A 12,414-nucleotide genomic window follows, 5' to 3' on the forward strand; every position below is an offset into this window, starting at 1 on the left:
TTAACACTAAGAAACAGAATGCATGACTTAAGAGCATACAATGTTGTGCTAATGCTAATTAAGAGCTTAATTAATTAGCACTTATTAGTGACCGTAATTAAAATTTAGAGTCCATAACTGAAACAAAGCCTAAAAGCTAGCTAACCAAGTCATGAAACCAAAAATATCACTTAAGAGCGACAAAAGTTGAACAAACCTTGCTTAAGACTCGTTCAAAGGTCAAAGGTCACTAATGAATGACCATAATTAAAATGTAGAGTCCATAACTGAAACAAAGCCTAAAAGCTAGCTAACCAAGTCATATGTTTTTTCATTCTTAATCTTAGCTATACACTAGCCTATCCATGATCATTATCAAGACAGCGGGCTAGACAGGTTTTAAGTATTTTGTAATGTAAAATGAATGATTTTATTAGAGTAACACTTATAGAAGCAGTGACCTTGTTGCATTCTCTGTAATCTCCCTTGATATTAAGGCATTTTTCTAGTGAAATAGACCGGTCCAATATCCTTAATCAGTGACTGACTGTCACATATTATGTCAGTGTGATCAAAATACCTTTTGTGGCTCTCATGGGACGTTTTTGGGGTTCATTTGATCTCTGTTCGTCCCAACCGCGAGCGATTTGCAAGGTAAATCGTTCGCATGGCTTTGTTTACAAATGCTCTAACCTGGCACTTGACCCCTGAATTTTTGACCGCAACCCCGCAAGTGAGACCGCTGATTGGCCAAATTTTAAATAGATGCGCAGGATCCAACTCACATCTACGTAAATATGGCTCCGCACTATAAAGAAATAAGTCATCGATTAATAGCCTATTTCGAACTTGAACTATTAAATTGGCAGATTTTATTGGAGAACTTTGTTGACATATTGATTGCACGATTATTGATAGTCCGATTTGTAGACCGGTTTAGCGGGAGCGAAGGTGACAAGATTTTCACCCCGAGAATACGGCCTACATGAAATGATGTACTAATGCTACTTAAGAGCTAATTGATTAGCACTAATTTGTGACCATAATTGAAATTTAGAGTCCATAGCTGAAACAAAGCCTAAAAGTTAGCTAACCAAGCCAGGAAGCAAACAATATCACTTAAGAGCGACAAAAAATGAACAAACTTGGCGTAAGACTGGTGACAAAGGTCATATTCTGGGCCACATAATATTATGACCAATTAACCAATCAAATTGCTTATCTCTGCTGATCCTAAACATAAAATGCGCATCTTCGAACTCCATCAAGCCATTCACATAATCAACACCGACACCAAGTTTAAAAATTCTGCCTCAATTAGAAGAAGAATTATTGTGTCCCAAATGGCTTGATGAACAGACAGACGAACAGGCCCATTGTAATAGTTCCCTGCTTTCTTCGAAAGGTGGGTGACAATAATGTTGATGTCAGCAATAATTATGCACTTGTAAGTATGGCAAAGTTATCAGTACAGCAAGGAATTTTAAAATTGAAGGAGACTAAACTTCCTTTTAGGCATTATTCGATTTAAAGAAGTAATTCCAGACATAGTTCAATGAGTGAACTGTTTAAAGGGTGATTAGCTCGATTCTTTTGAAGATACGAAATTGGGGTCGGAAAGCACATTTCATTAATGTAATATGAGTATAAAGTAATATGCCCAATTTTGAATTTGTTTTATTGTATATTCTAATCAATTGTGAAGCGTCATTGGATAAAGAACTGACACTTCGCGCTATAATGGTTAAAAATAGATAATGTCAAGAGAATATGCTAATTTCAGTAAAGTTGCTGAACTCTGAGTCAAGAAAAAACTCATTTCAATAACACTGTAGACTCAGTTGTCATTGTTAATGTTGTAACGATAATAGGCAAGGCTCGCTTATCCATTTTTACGATTAATCACCAAGCATTGCTGAACAGCAGATCAGATTTAAATTTGTGTAAAATAAGACCCATCAGATGTCATTGAGGGTTGATTATGGTCTTGTCATGTTAATACATGTCTAATTAATAGATCATATAACATATAACTGATGAAATTCCTGCAACTGACAGATTTAGCTAATGTATAATACATGTTGATTATATGTTTGGTGAAATACGCGAACAATTCAAATTGAACGGCTTGTTTTGTTCTGTTTTTGACGGTGGTAGGGTGTGTGAAACAGCCATTTTAAATTACCTTTGCATTGTCGATAATGTCTCAGGTGTGTGCTTGTTAAAAAATTAGTATTTATTTATTGTGGACTTATCAATTAGTTTGCGAACAAATTTTCTTATCAACACCCTTTTTTTTTAACAGTTTTATGGGAAACAATCACAGGTTACTACAGTCGGCATCACGCTTGACAGTACCAGATCCATATTTACAATCGTTAACAATATAATATTGTTACGAACAGATAAAAAGCATACAGTTAACGAGGAGACAGAAATGTATGGAACACAATGATGACAATACAAACATTATATCAAAATAATTATCCACTTCGCATATATATAAATAGAAGTAGCATTGGTGGAGTACACAAATCGATACTTTTGATATCTAGAAATTGTCATGGGTCGGTCGCAGGGATTGTATGCCTCCTTTAAGAAGCATCTCTGGTGTTGAAATCGCCCAAAATAGCATCACATTCCGAAAACCGTGCCTCACTCCACAGTAAATCTAATTTACAATTTACAATTGGAAATATTTAGGAGCGATTATCCATAATAGAATGAAAATGGGGGATCACGTGGCTAAGTGGGTAAGACGCTGGCTCGCTAGCCTGGAGGTCGGGTGTTCGATCCCTGCATTGGCCGAGAAAGTTCATCCCAATTTTCCGACGTGGTTCCTTCGGATTAGACGAAAAACCGAGGTCCCGTGTATACATTGGAATGCACGTAAAAGATCCCCTGGCAGTTGGAATTCGATATAAGAGTAGGCGATAGTGCCGCTGCCCGGGCAAAATTTCCCTCATAGCACACTGTATGGCGTATGCCCGTGTTCATTAGCCCAGTATAGGAGCAGAACAGTAGGACGTTAAACCCCATTTCATTTCATTTCATTTCAGAATGAAAATGATGAAACAAGACTATTAGCCAACAAGAGTATCGCATGTCTGTATGAATGTATTACTTGTGTGTATGTGTTTTCTATGTTATATGTATTATTAAAAATACATTATGGGAGATAAGATAAAGAGATGGCAGTTCTCGCTATAATAGTTAAAAACTAGATAGTGTAAAGGTAATTTGCTGAAAATTTCAGTCAAATTGATCCACTATGAGCCGAGAAAGAAGCGGTGAAATTTTTGCATAGTCTCGGTTATCATTATTAAAATCATTAATATAAACAGCATAGTCTCGATTATCCACTTTTTCTGATTTAATTATCTTTGGCCGTTAGCGGCATATAGGAATCAAATCCAGCCTACATCGAAGGCTAGCCTTGACATCGAGAGTTTATTATGGTCTGGATAAGTTAATTAATGTCTAATTAATAATTTAGATAACATTTCAGGCCTAAAGAAAGACTTGTAATAAGCAGATTTTGCTCTTGCATAATGCATGTTTAAATGTATACGTGTTGTCCTAAATGGACGTTTTGATGCAATTAACATCTTATCTAGCACAAACATCTTATAAGTATAAGCCAGTCTTGATAGCATTATACGGAAAATAACCTTCCGATTTCGACTTTATTCCCGTAAAGGAGAACACATAAATGTTTCAAATCGTATATGGACTAATTCATAATTTAAATTTCTGCGTTTTTTAAAACCAGCGAGTTATCCAGTTCTATACTTCCATTCTCAATATTTAGAATAAATGGAAAAACTTAACAGTTTTAGCATTTCATTTCCTAGGAATGAGTGATTCGTCGCATAGTTTTTCCGCGTCTCATTAGGGCAAGCAGAGATAAGCAATTTCATGGGTTGATTGGTTAATTGGTCATAATGTGGTCCAAAATATGACCTTTGTCACCAGTCTTACGCCAAGTTTGTTCAACTTTTGTCGCTCTTAAGTGATATTGTTGACTTCCTGACTTGGTTAGCTAGCTTTTAGGCTTTGTTTCAGCTATGGACTCTAAATTTTAATTATGGTCACAAATTAGTGCCAGTAGCATTAGTACAGCATTTCATGCTCTTAAGCAGTCATTTTGTGCAGTGAAACTCATAGAAATGGTGTTAGAAAGAAAAATAATCCCGGACAAGACAATTTAATCAAATCCACTCAAACGTCATTATGTGACCTAAGATTTGACCTTTGAGCCTTGTCACCTTTGAACCACTCTTAAGCAAGGTTTGTTCAACTTTTGTTGCTCTTAAGGGATATTTTTGGTTTCCTGACTTGGTTAGCTAGCTTTTAGGCTTTGTTTCAGTTATGGACTCTAAATTTTAATTATGGTCATTCATTACTGACCTTTGACCTTTGTCACTTTTGAACGAGTCTTAAGCAAGGTTTGTTCAACTTTTATCGCTCTTAAGTGATATTTTTGGTTTCCTGACTTGGTTAGCTAGCTTTTAGGCTTTGTTTCAGTTATGGACGCTAATTTAAATTGCGGTCACTAATTAGTGCTAATTAATTAAGCTCTTAAGTAGCATAAGCACAACATTGTATGCTTTTAAGTCATGCATTCTGTTTCTTAGTGTTAAGTGTGAAACGCTTGCATAAAAACTGTAGATGGACATTGAATTTTAACTCCCATTAAATATGGGAGGGTTAGAGGGAGCACTCCCAGGTATATGCACAGGTTACAAAACTTAAGACTTGGCTTTCCAAAATGATCTAGGGGTAAAATATGTGTTGTAGACCTCAAACCTTTTGGACTCAATATTTTGATTAAATCTCACTGGGCTCCCGGACTAATACCACTTCCGGGTAACCGATTGTGGATTGTGATGGACATTACTCGATAGTCACGTCCATGCGTGCACAGGACTCCTCATCCGATTCATTGTCGTCATCAACGTCATTAGTATCGACATTAATTTCGTCGAAAACGTGGGGAATTTCTCCATCGTCATGAACCAACTAATCAGCGATGTTTTTGGGGTACGCTTCCATTACCCATTTCAGGGAGAAATCCTCGTTCCAACCATGTAGGGTTGGTGACTCCAGTTCAAGCCTTGACGAAGACGCACATCGCCACATAGTTGGCTCGACAACAATGAAGCTTGAGGGACTTGGCACATGGTGGAAGCAAGGTCAGGTCTGCGATGCGTCCTTTCTTATAATTTGCCCAGAAAATGTATCGAGCCTGATCTACATTCGTAAGGCGAGGCTGGCCGTAGAAAACGCAAACAATTTTACTCAAGGCACTGAACGTGCGTTCCCCCAACACAGGTTCAACTCCTAAAGTTGTGAACGTAGCCAGAGCCTGATCGTCTATTTTCACTTTGTTCCACAACAGTATTTTTCCCTTGCGGAAGAAGGACGAAACGTAGTCGTTTCCAGTGAAAGCGTGGAATCCCAGGAGTGCTCTGCGCTCCAAGCCTGACAACGAGCAATCATATTTCCCTGTGCCGTTATCCAGTACAATTCTCATATCAGTTTTCATGTTGGGAAGCAGTATGATCGGTATGTCAGTATCACCACTTGCTGACCTTACCACAGCACACTGACCATTCATTTCAAAAGAATGAGCTATCAAGTAAGAGAGCATGGTGTCCGCTTCCATGTGGTCAGTTTCTGAGGTATACTCTCACAGCTGCTGTTAGAAATCCTGACGCACGAGGTCTTCCGTGCAATATATACAACGCGATTACCTAGAGATACCCGCTCTTGCTGAATTACTTGCTCAATGATCTCAAGTAGGGCGTCCTTATTACTCCCATTTTTCATGAATTTGGACAGATCCGGAATTTTCATGTCTGGCTTCAGTTTGCTGTATTGTTGAGATTCTCCTCTTAGAGCGTGTTCGGCATTTTTTATGTTTTTGGCATCGTACCCGTCACAGGCGAAAAACGCGCACCTATGTTGATTGGGTATCAAGTTCATGAGATTCTTGGCCAGTTCTCTGAAAGTATTTGGCACGCCAACCATCGATCGAATTTGCGCAATAACGTCCACAAAGTAAGTAGAATCCGGTGGAATTTCGGCACAAATTGGTAAGTTCGTGATCTGCATCAGTTTGCTTTTTGCGGTTTTCCGCATGGTTCCATCCGCTGATGCTAACGGGGGCGAAACTGGAGCCATTGGGAATGTCAGGGCCTGCTTGAAATCTATCGGCTGCTCCAATTCTGACGACTTGGCCGCAAGCATACCCAGAATGTCCCTCTGAACTGACACGTCTTTCACCTTCCCGTTTTGGAATGAAGTTTTGACTTCTTTGAGGCGTCCTTAAATGATGACCAGGGTTGACGTGGGATTCTATCAAACAGCATGTCGCCGTCTGAACGTTCTAGAAGCCTTTCTCGGAACTGTTCAGCGAGTTTCTCTCCGCGAGTGTAGGCGGACAGAAGACAGTCGGCGCTGCCATCGGAGAGAGGTTTTCCGGAGACGAGGTTGTAAAGTTTCCCAGGATCCAGGTTGCGGTCACACGGATTGAGGAAGTCATCGCTTATGGTTGAACTGAGGGACTGTACTTTCCTTTCTGATTTCTCGATTTCGCTAGATCGAAGACATTTCCGTGGATTCCCATCATCGTCATCCAGTTCAGCCATTTCCAGCAAGCCTTCAACAGCTGCGGCTGCGTATGGATGGTTCAGAACCCATTTGTGGTAGGAATCGAGTCGATGCGAGAAGTGGCGGATCCCTCCTGACGTCTTAAAGCGCCCCATGAAGGTCTGTTCTCCCCCACCGTCTATGCTCTGGCCAATACCGTAAGCATTCCGACAAACGGATATGTTCGCAGCGATCTCTCTTTTAGCTCCCGGATGCGTCAATTCGAGATTTTTCATCTGCAAGCAGTAGTAACTACAGTATCGCGCATAATTCTGCTTGTTCATTGTGAAGTAGAAGGGCAGGGATTCGTCCCAAGCTTTCATTCTCATCTCCCAATCGTTTACGTTTATAGCGAAATGAAGAGACATTTGCCGTTCGATGATGCTGATATATGTCAGCCAGTACTGGGCTGTTATACCTAGGGTTCCTTTGAGTCCTTCGGGTTTGATTTGGACATACTTTTCATATAACGCACCAAGCTGTTCACTAGTGAGTTCCATGTCGCCTTTACTTCCCCACAAGTCAGTGAGTTCACCCGATAGATAGGACAGGAGGAATAAGCGATGCAGAGCCTCGGCTACACACTCGTGAACCGTCCAAGCGTAGTTGTAATGCTTCCCGGTAAGGATCCCCCGGATTGTACCGGAATTCCCTATACCCGCCTGGAACACGATTTCTTCAAAGCCGGACTCCTCCACGAACTTTCCAGCTACAGCGAAGTTTTCCATCATCCCATGCATGTCGCCGAGGTGGATGATAACGTTCCCGAATTCTTCTTGTTTGTTCCAGATAACGTGATAAAACTTAGCTGCCACCCCAACGTCTGCCACCAAGTGAACATAACGCAGATTTGAATGTTCTGCCATTCTCTGCGACTTAACCAAACACTCCAGTACTGTACTGGCAAGAATGTCATTCGAGTCTTTGGCTTGTTCATAGGCTCAGCGAATTTCTTGATGACGTATCCCACGAACTGTGAAACCGGTCGATACCGCAATGCTGACGTAATACTGCCCAATAAAATATTTCTCTCTCGGACACTTCGGAGTTATACTCGGGATCTATCAATTGTGCGAATTTCGGAGGATTAGTGTGCGGGTCAATTTTTCCACAGTCAGGTAAGTTTATGTCTGCCACTTTGTAGCTACGCGATTTCGGTACGTGCACATCCTCCAGAAGTGGACGTTCTACTGCGCCTGGGCCAGCCTCTTGCCACGCGACACCGTGCGTGTTATGAATTCCACCAGACTTGTTTTCTTTAGACTCGTCATAATTATCGAACCAAAAGATTGACGACACCGTATCATCTGGAGAAGCGGGAACAAGCGGCAGTTCGAACCCCCTTTCAAACATGGTCTTGCTGCATTCAGCCCATGCGCTCTCGATCGCTCTCACGTCATCATATTTGATGGCATGTCCAAGACGAGAAAGGATAATAATAGGCGCCTTTTGGCCGCACATGCTGTGGAGTCCAGTTGCCACGAGAACGTGCTTCAACGACAGCATCGTCCCCTTGGCGGCACAAAACCGAATGTCCTGCGCAATGAAGTCCGCGAATCTCAGAGTTTCCTGGCCCGGTTTGTGATGGCTTCTTGCGCCATGCAAGATGTTTATCAGAAACTGAACGAGTTTCTTGGGTGGTCTTCGATCTTCACTTTGATGGGATTCGACAGTGGGTGGCCAATCGATAGGATTGGCCTCATCGATCACCTTTTTATTCAAATTGGCTAGAATTCCAGCGGCACGCTCAAGGATGATATCATCATTGTCTCTGATGAATTGTTTGACATCGACGTTACTCAGTGATCTACTGCTCAAAACGACCTGTGCGCTGTGGTATTCCACTGTGACAAATACAAGCTGCTCTCCAAACATTTCAATCAGTTTTTGCTTCACTTCGTGCCGCCTCCTAACATCATCAACGTTTGAACCGTAAATCTCTGCGAGCATTCGCATAGATACTGACTGACAACCATTGATGACATGAGTCTGGACGAAATCACGTAGGTTCTGTTTTCGGTCTTCTAGGTCATTGGTGGCAGTCTCAGCAGATGGAAAGCGTCTGCCTTCTGAAACAGGTCTGGTGTATTCACGATAACATTTAGGGTGAAGGCGTATTTCCTTCGCCAGGAGAACAGTGTGGTCGTAGTTCTGAATATGATGCAGCATCTGCTCATCATTTCGAAACTTTGCAGCACGTATCAGGGTATCACAAGCAGTGGCGGTCAGAAGTTTGGTGGGCTTTTGTTTTTCCTTGGTAATGGTACCATATGGATTGCGGCAGTTCGGATCCAGGCATTTTACTGGAAAAAGAATTGAAGTGCCGGCGCGCCGAGACTCACCGACCGGACTCTCTAGGCTTCCTCTAACCCTTTTTGGTCGATTTGGTGTTGGAGCTGGCGTCGATTTACGCTTCTTGTTTGCGATTGAAATTGCTTTTGTGAAATTCTTGTAGCACAAGGTGTCGGCACCGTGGTTTGGCTGCAGTATATCTGGAACACCATCACACTGCTCTTTGTGGTAGTACTCGGCAGATAGCTCAATTCGAGACGACTTTGCGAGAAGAATCCGCGCATGTTTGTGACCATCGATCGGAAGTATGTTCTCAGATTCAGTAAATAGGTGCGAATAATGTATAACACAATACATTTCATGTTTTGTAACAAAAGCCGTACATTACCTTAATTTTGACGATTGTATATCAAATGCACTACAGGATCAAGACTGCGCGCAATAGTACGGAAGAATAGCCTTATAGCAGAATTATAGGCATCGGCAGTCACCTGGTAAACCACTTGAAGAAGCCGGCGCTAACTTGGTATACTCGGGGCTATTGACTGGAAATGGACATTTAACTGCCCGGGTAGATAGAAAATATGGAAGGGGAGGCATCAGAAGTGGCGGAATTCATATGCCAGCCTCAAGTGACCCTCCAACCTCTCTGTGACCTTTTGGCCTTTTCAGTTACGTCATAGTTTGATTAATTGGTTTCAAAAATTATCATTCGTCACTTATTCTATTTTTCAGCTGCAATTCCAACAAGAAATCTGCGACAGACAGCATCAGAAGTGGCTAAATTCATAAGCCAGCTTCCTTTGACCTCTTGTGACCTTTTGACCTCGATAACTCCTAAACGCTCCCTCACCTGACTGATCACCCACCATTTTCGGATTCCTGAGGAAAAATGCTTCTAGAAAAGTCAACTCCCGCTATTTGCCCACCTTTCGGATAATACCACCCGTCTCCCTCTGGTCTATTAGGGCGTTCTTTTACATCATAAGGCAGTTTGTTCCATTCACAAGGCGATGCGTGCCGTACTTAAAACGCACGTTCACTAAAACGAGTTCTGGTCGTGGGGTAGATTAATTTATTTTCTGTTGATGATCTGAGCTTTCCGGAAGGGTTGTATGGGTGTGTGTGTGTGTGTGGGGGGGGGGGGGGGGTCCAATGTCTACAATTGGGGGAAACTTTGATTATGTTGACATAAATGGTATAAATGATGATCATGTTATATATTAATAAAACATAAATTTCTAGAAATAACCATCTCTAAAAAAGTGTGATGCCCCCGGACAGCTGTTTTGATTTGTAGCGAGGTAGGGGAAATGAGTTCACTTTGATTTAAATGATGATTTTCTTAGAGCTTGATGATGAAACATCTCTAAATATGTTTATAAGATTCCCATTGTGTTGGGTGGTCGCTGGGGTTGTTCCCGTGTGTGGTGGGGGTGGGGTCAACATGTATTTTTGTGGACAGAAATGATTTGGTTCATAATTGAGCTTAAAAGTGGTTTCTCGTTCAGTACCTATTTCGTCATTCAAAATATTAAATTATAATGGAACGTTTCAAGAGATCTGGAAATGTAAACAAAAAACCCTTACAGTAAATCAGAGATATGTTTAGATATTAGTTTAGATTCGTAGTCTTCATCAGAAGATTCAAAATCAAAAGTTCATAATATGAGATAGATAAATATTTTCTTGGTTGGTGACCAACAGCTCGCATATCAAGGATATGCTTCAGATATCAATTCACCTTCCAACCATGCAGCAAAAGACCACTACGGCAAGGTGGTAATAATGAAAGGTCTTTTATTTTTTCATCCAGAAAATGTTTCTTCTAGCGTCATCTACTGATGTAAGTCGCCTTACAATTTGTTTCAGCGCCTCCATTAATTTGCAACGCGAAGAGGAGTATGGAAGGGTATCACTGCCAATATTAAGTGCTCTGCTACAATGTCTTTTCTATTGATTATATGTAAAAAGTACAATGTACAAAGTCATAATACCGGTAATGATAATGTCAAAATACCTCTCAGGCAAGAGTTAAATGTAAAACGTCAAATTTTAAGTGTTAAATGACAAATGTTTTGTGGGAAAATGCTTTTTTTGACGTGTCTACATTTTACATTTACGAAAAATCGCGTTTTTAGCTTGTGGTCCCCCTAGAGGTCACATTTATTATCCGATTAAAAAAAGGTTGGAATATATCACCGTTACACGGTAATTTTGTCTGAGTTTGAATTTCATGAAAATCGGACCAAAACTGCCGTCCCTCGTACGCAAATAGTGTAAACATCTGGTATCAAAGTTGTGGCCCCTCTAGAGGCCACTTATTTTGACCCGATTTTGAAGAAACTTGAAATGCAAGTTTATAACCCAAAGATCTCGGTTCCTGTCAATATTCGCACATATTGGATCGTAACTTGCTGAATTATGGCCTCTGATTGTACGAGGTCACAATTATTATCCGATTAAAAAAAAAAAACGTTCGAATATATCACCGTAATGTTTGTTGAATTCGAAGTTCGTGAAAATTGAGCCAAAACTGCCGTCCCTCATATGCAAATAGTGTAAACATGTGGTAAATTAAGCTTGTGGACAAGTGGGTAAGACGCTGGCTCGCTAGCATTGGCCGAGAAAGTTTTTATCCCGATTTTCCGGCGTGGTTTCCCCTTTTCAGTGATGCAGGACGGAGAGCCTGACAAGGACAGCTGTCTAGTCCCCCGGATGAGACGAAAAACCGAGGTCCCGTGTATACATTGGAATGCACATAAAAGATCCCTTGGCAGTTGAAATTCGATATAAGAGTAGGCGATAGTGCCGCTGCCCGGGCAAAATTTCCCTCATAGCACACTGTATGGCGTATGCCCGTTATCATTAGCCCAATATAGGAGTAGAACAGCAGGACGTTAAACCCCATTTCATTTCATTTTGTGGACCCTCTAGAGGTCACAATTCTTATCCGATTTTGATGAGAGTTGAAATACATGTTTATAACCCAAAGATATTGGTTCCTTTCGATATTCGCGCGTTTGTAACTTCCTGAATTATGGTCCTTGAATGTACAAAAAATCACGTTTTTAGCTTACCGTCCATGTAGAGGTCACAATTTTTATCCGATTAAAAAAAAAACACGTGTGAATATATCACCATTGCCCACTAAGATCTTGGTTCCTTTTGATAATCGCGGATACCCGAACTTTATGGCCCCTGATTGTTCGAAAAATCGCATTTTTAGCTTGCGGATTCTCTAGAGGTCACAATTTTTTTTTCCAATTTTAAAAATCGGTTAAGTACATACATCACCATTCCACCATAATGAAGGTTGAATTCGAATTTCTGGAAAATCGAAATGAAACTGCCCGATAAAATGGCCGCTCTTTGTACGCAAATTGTGTAGAAGTGTGTAATACGAATGTTGTGGACCCTCTAGAGGTCACAATTTTTTAGATATTTGCACATTTCATGCCATAACTTTCTGGATTATTGCCCCTGATT

This window comes from Patella vulgata, chromosome 9 (assembly GCF_932274485.2).
Source record: "Patella vulgata chromosome 9, xgPatVulg1.2, whole genome shotgun sequence".
Taxonomy (NCBI): Eukaryota; Metazoa; Mollusca; class Gastropoda; family Patellidae; genus Patella; species Patella vulgata.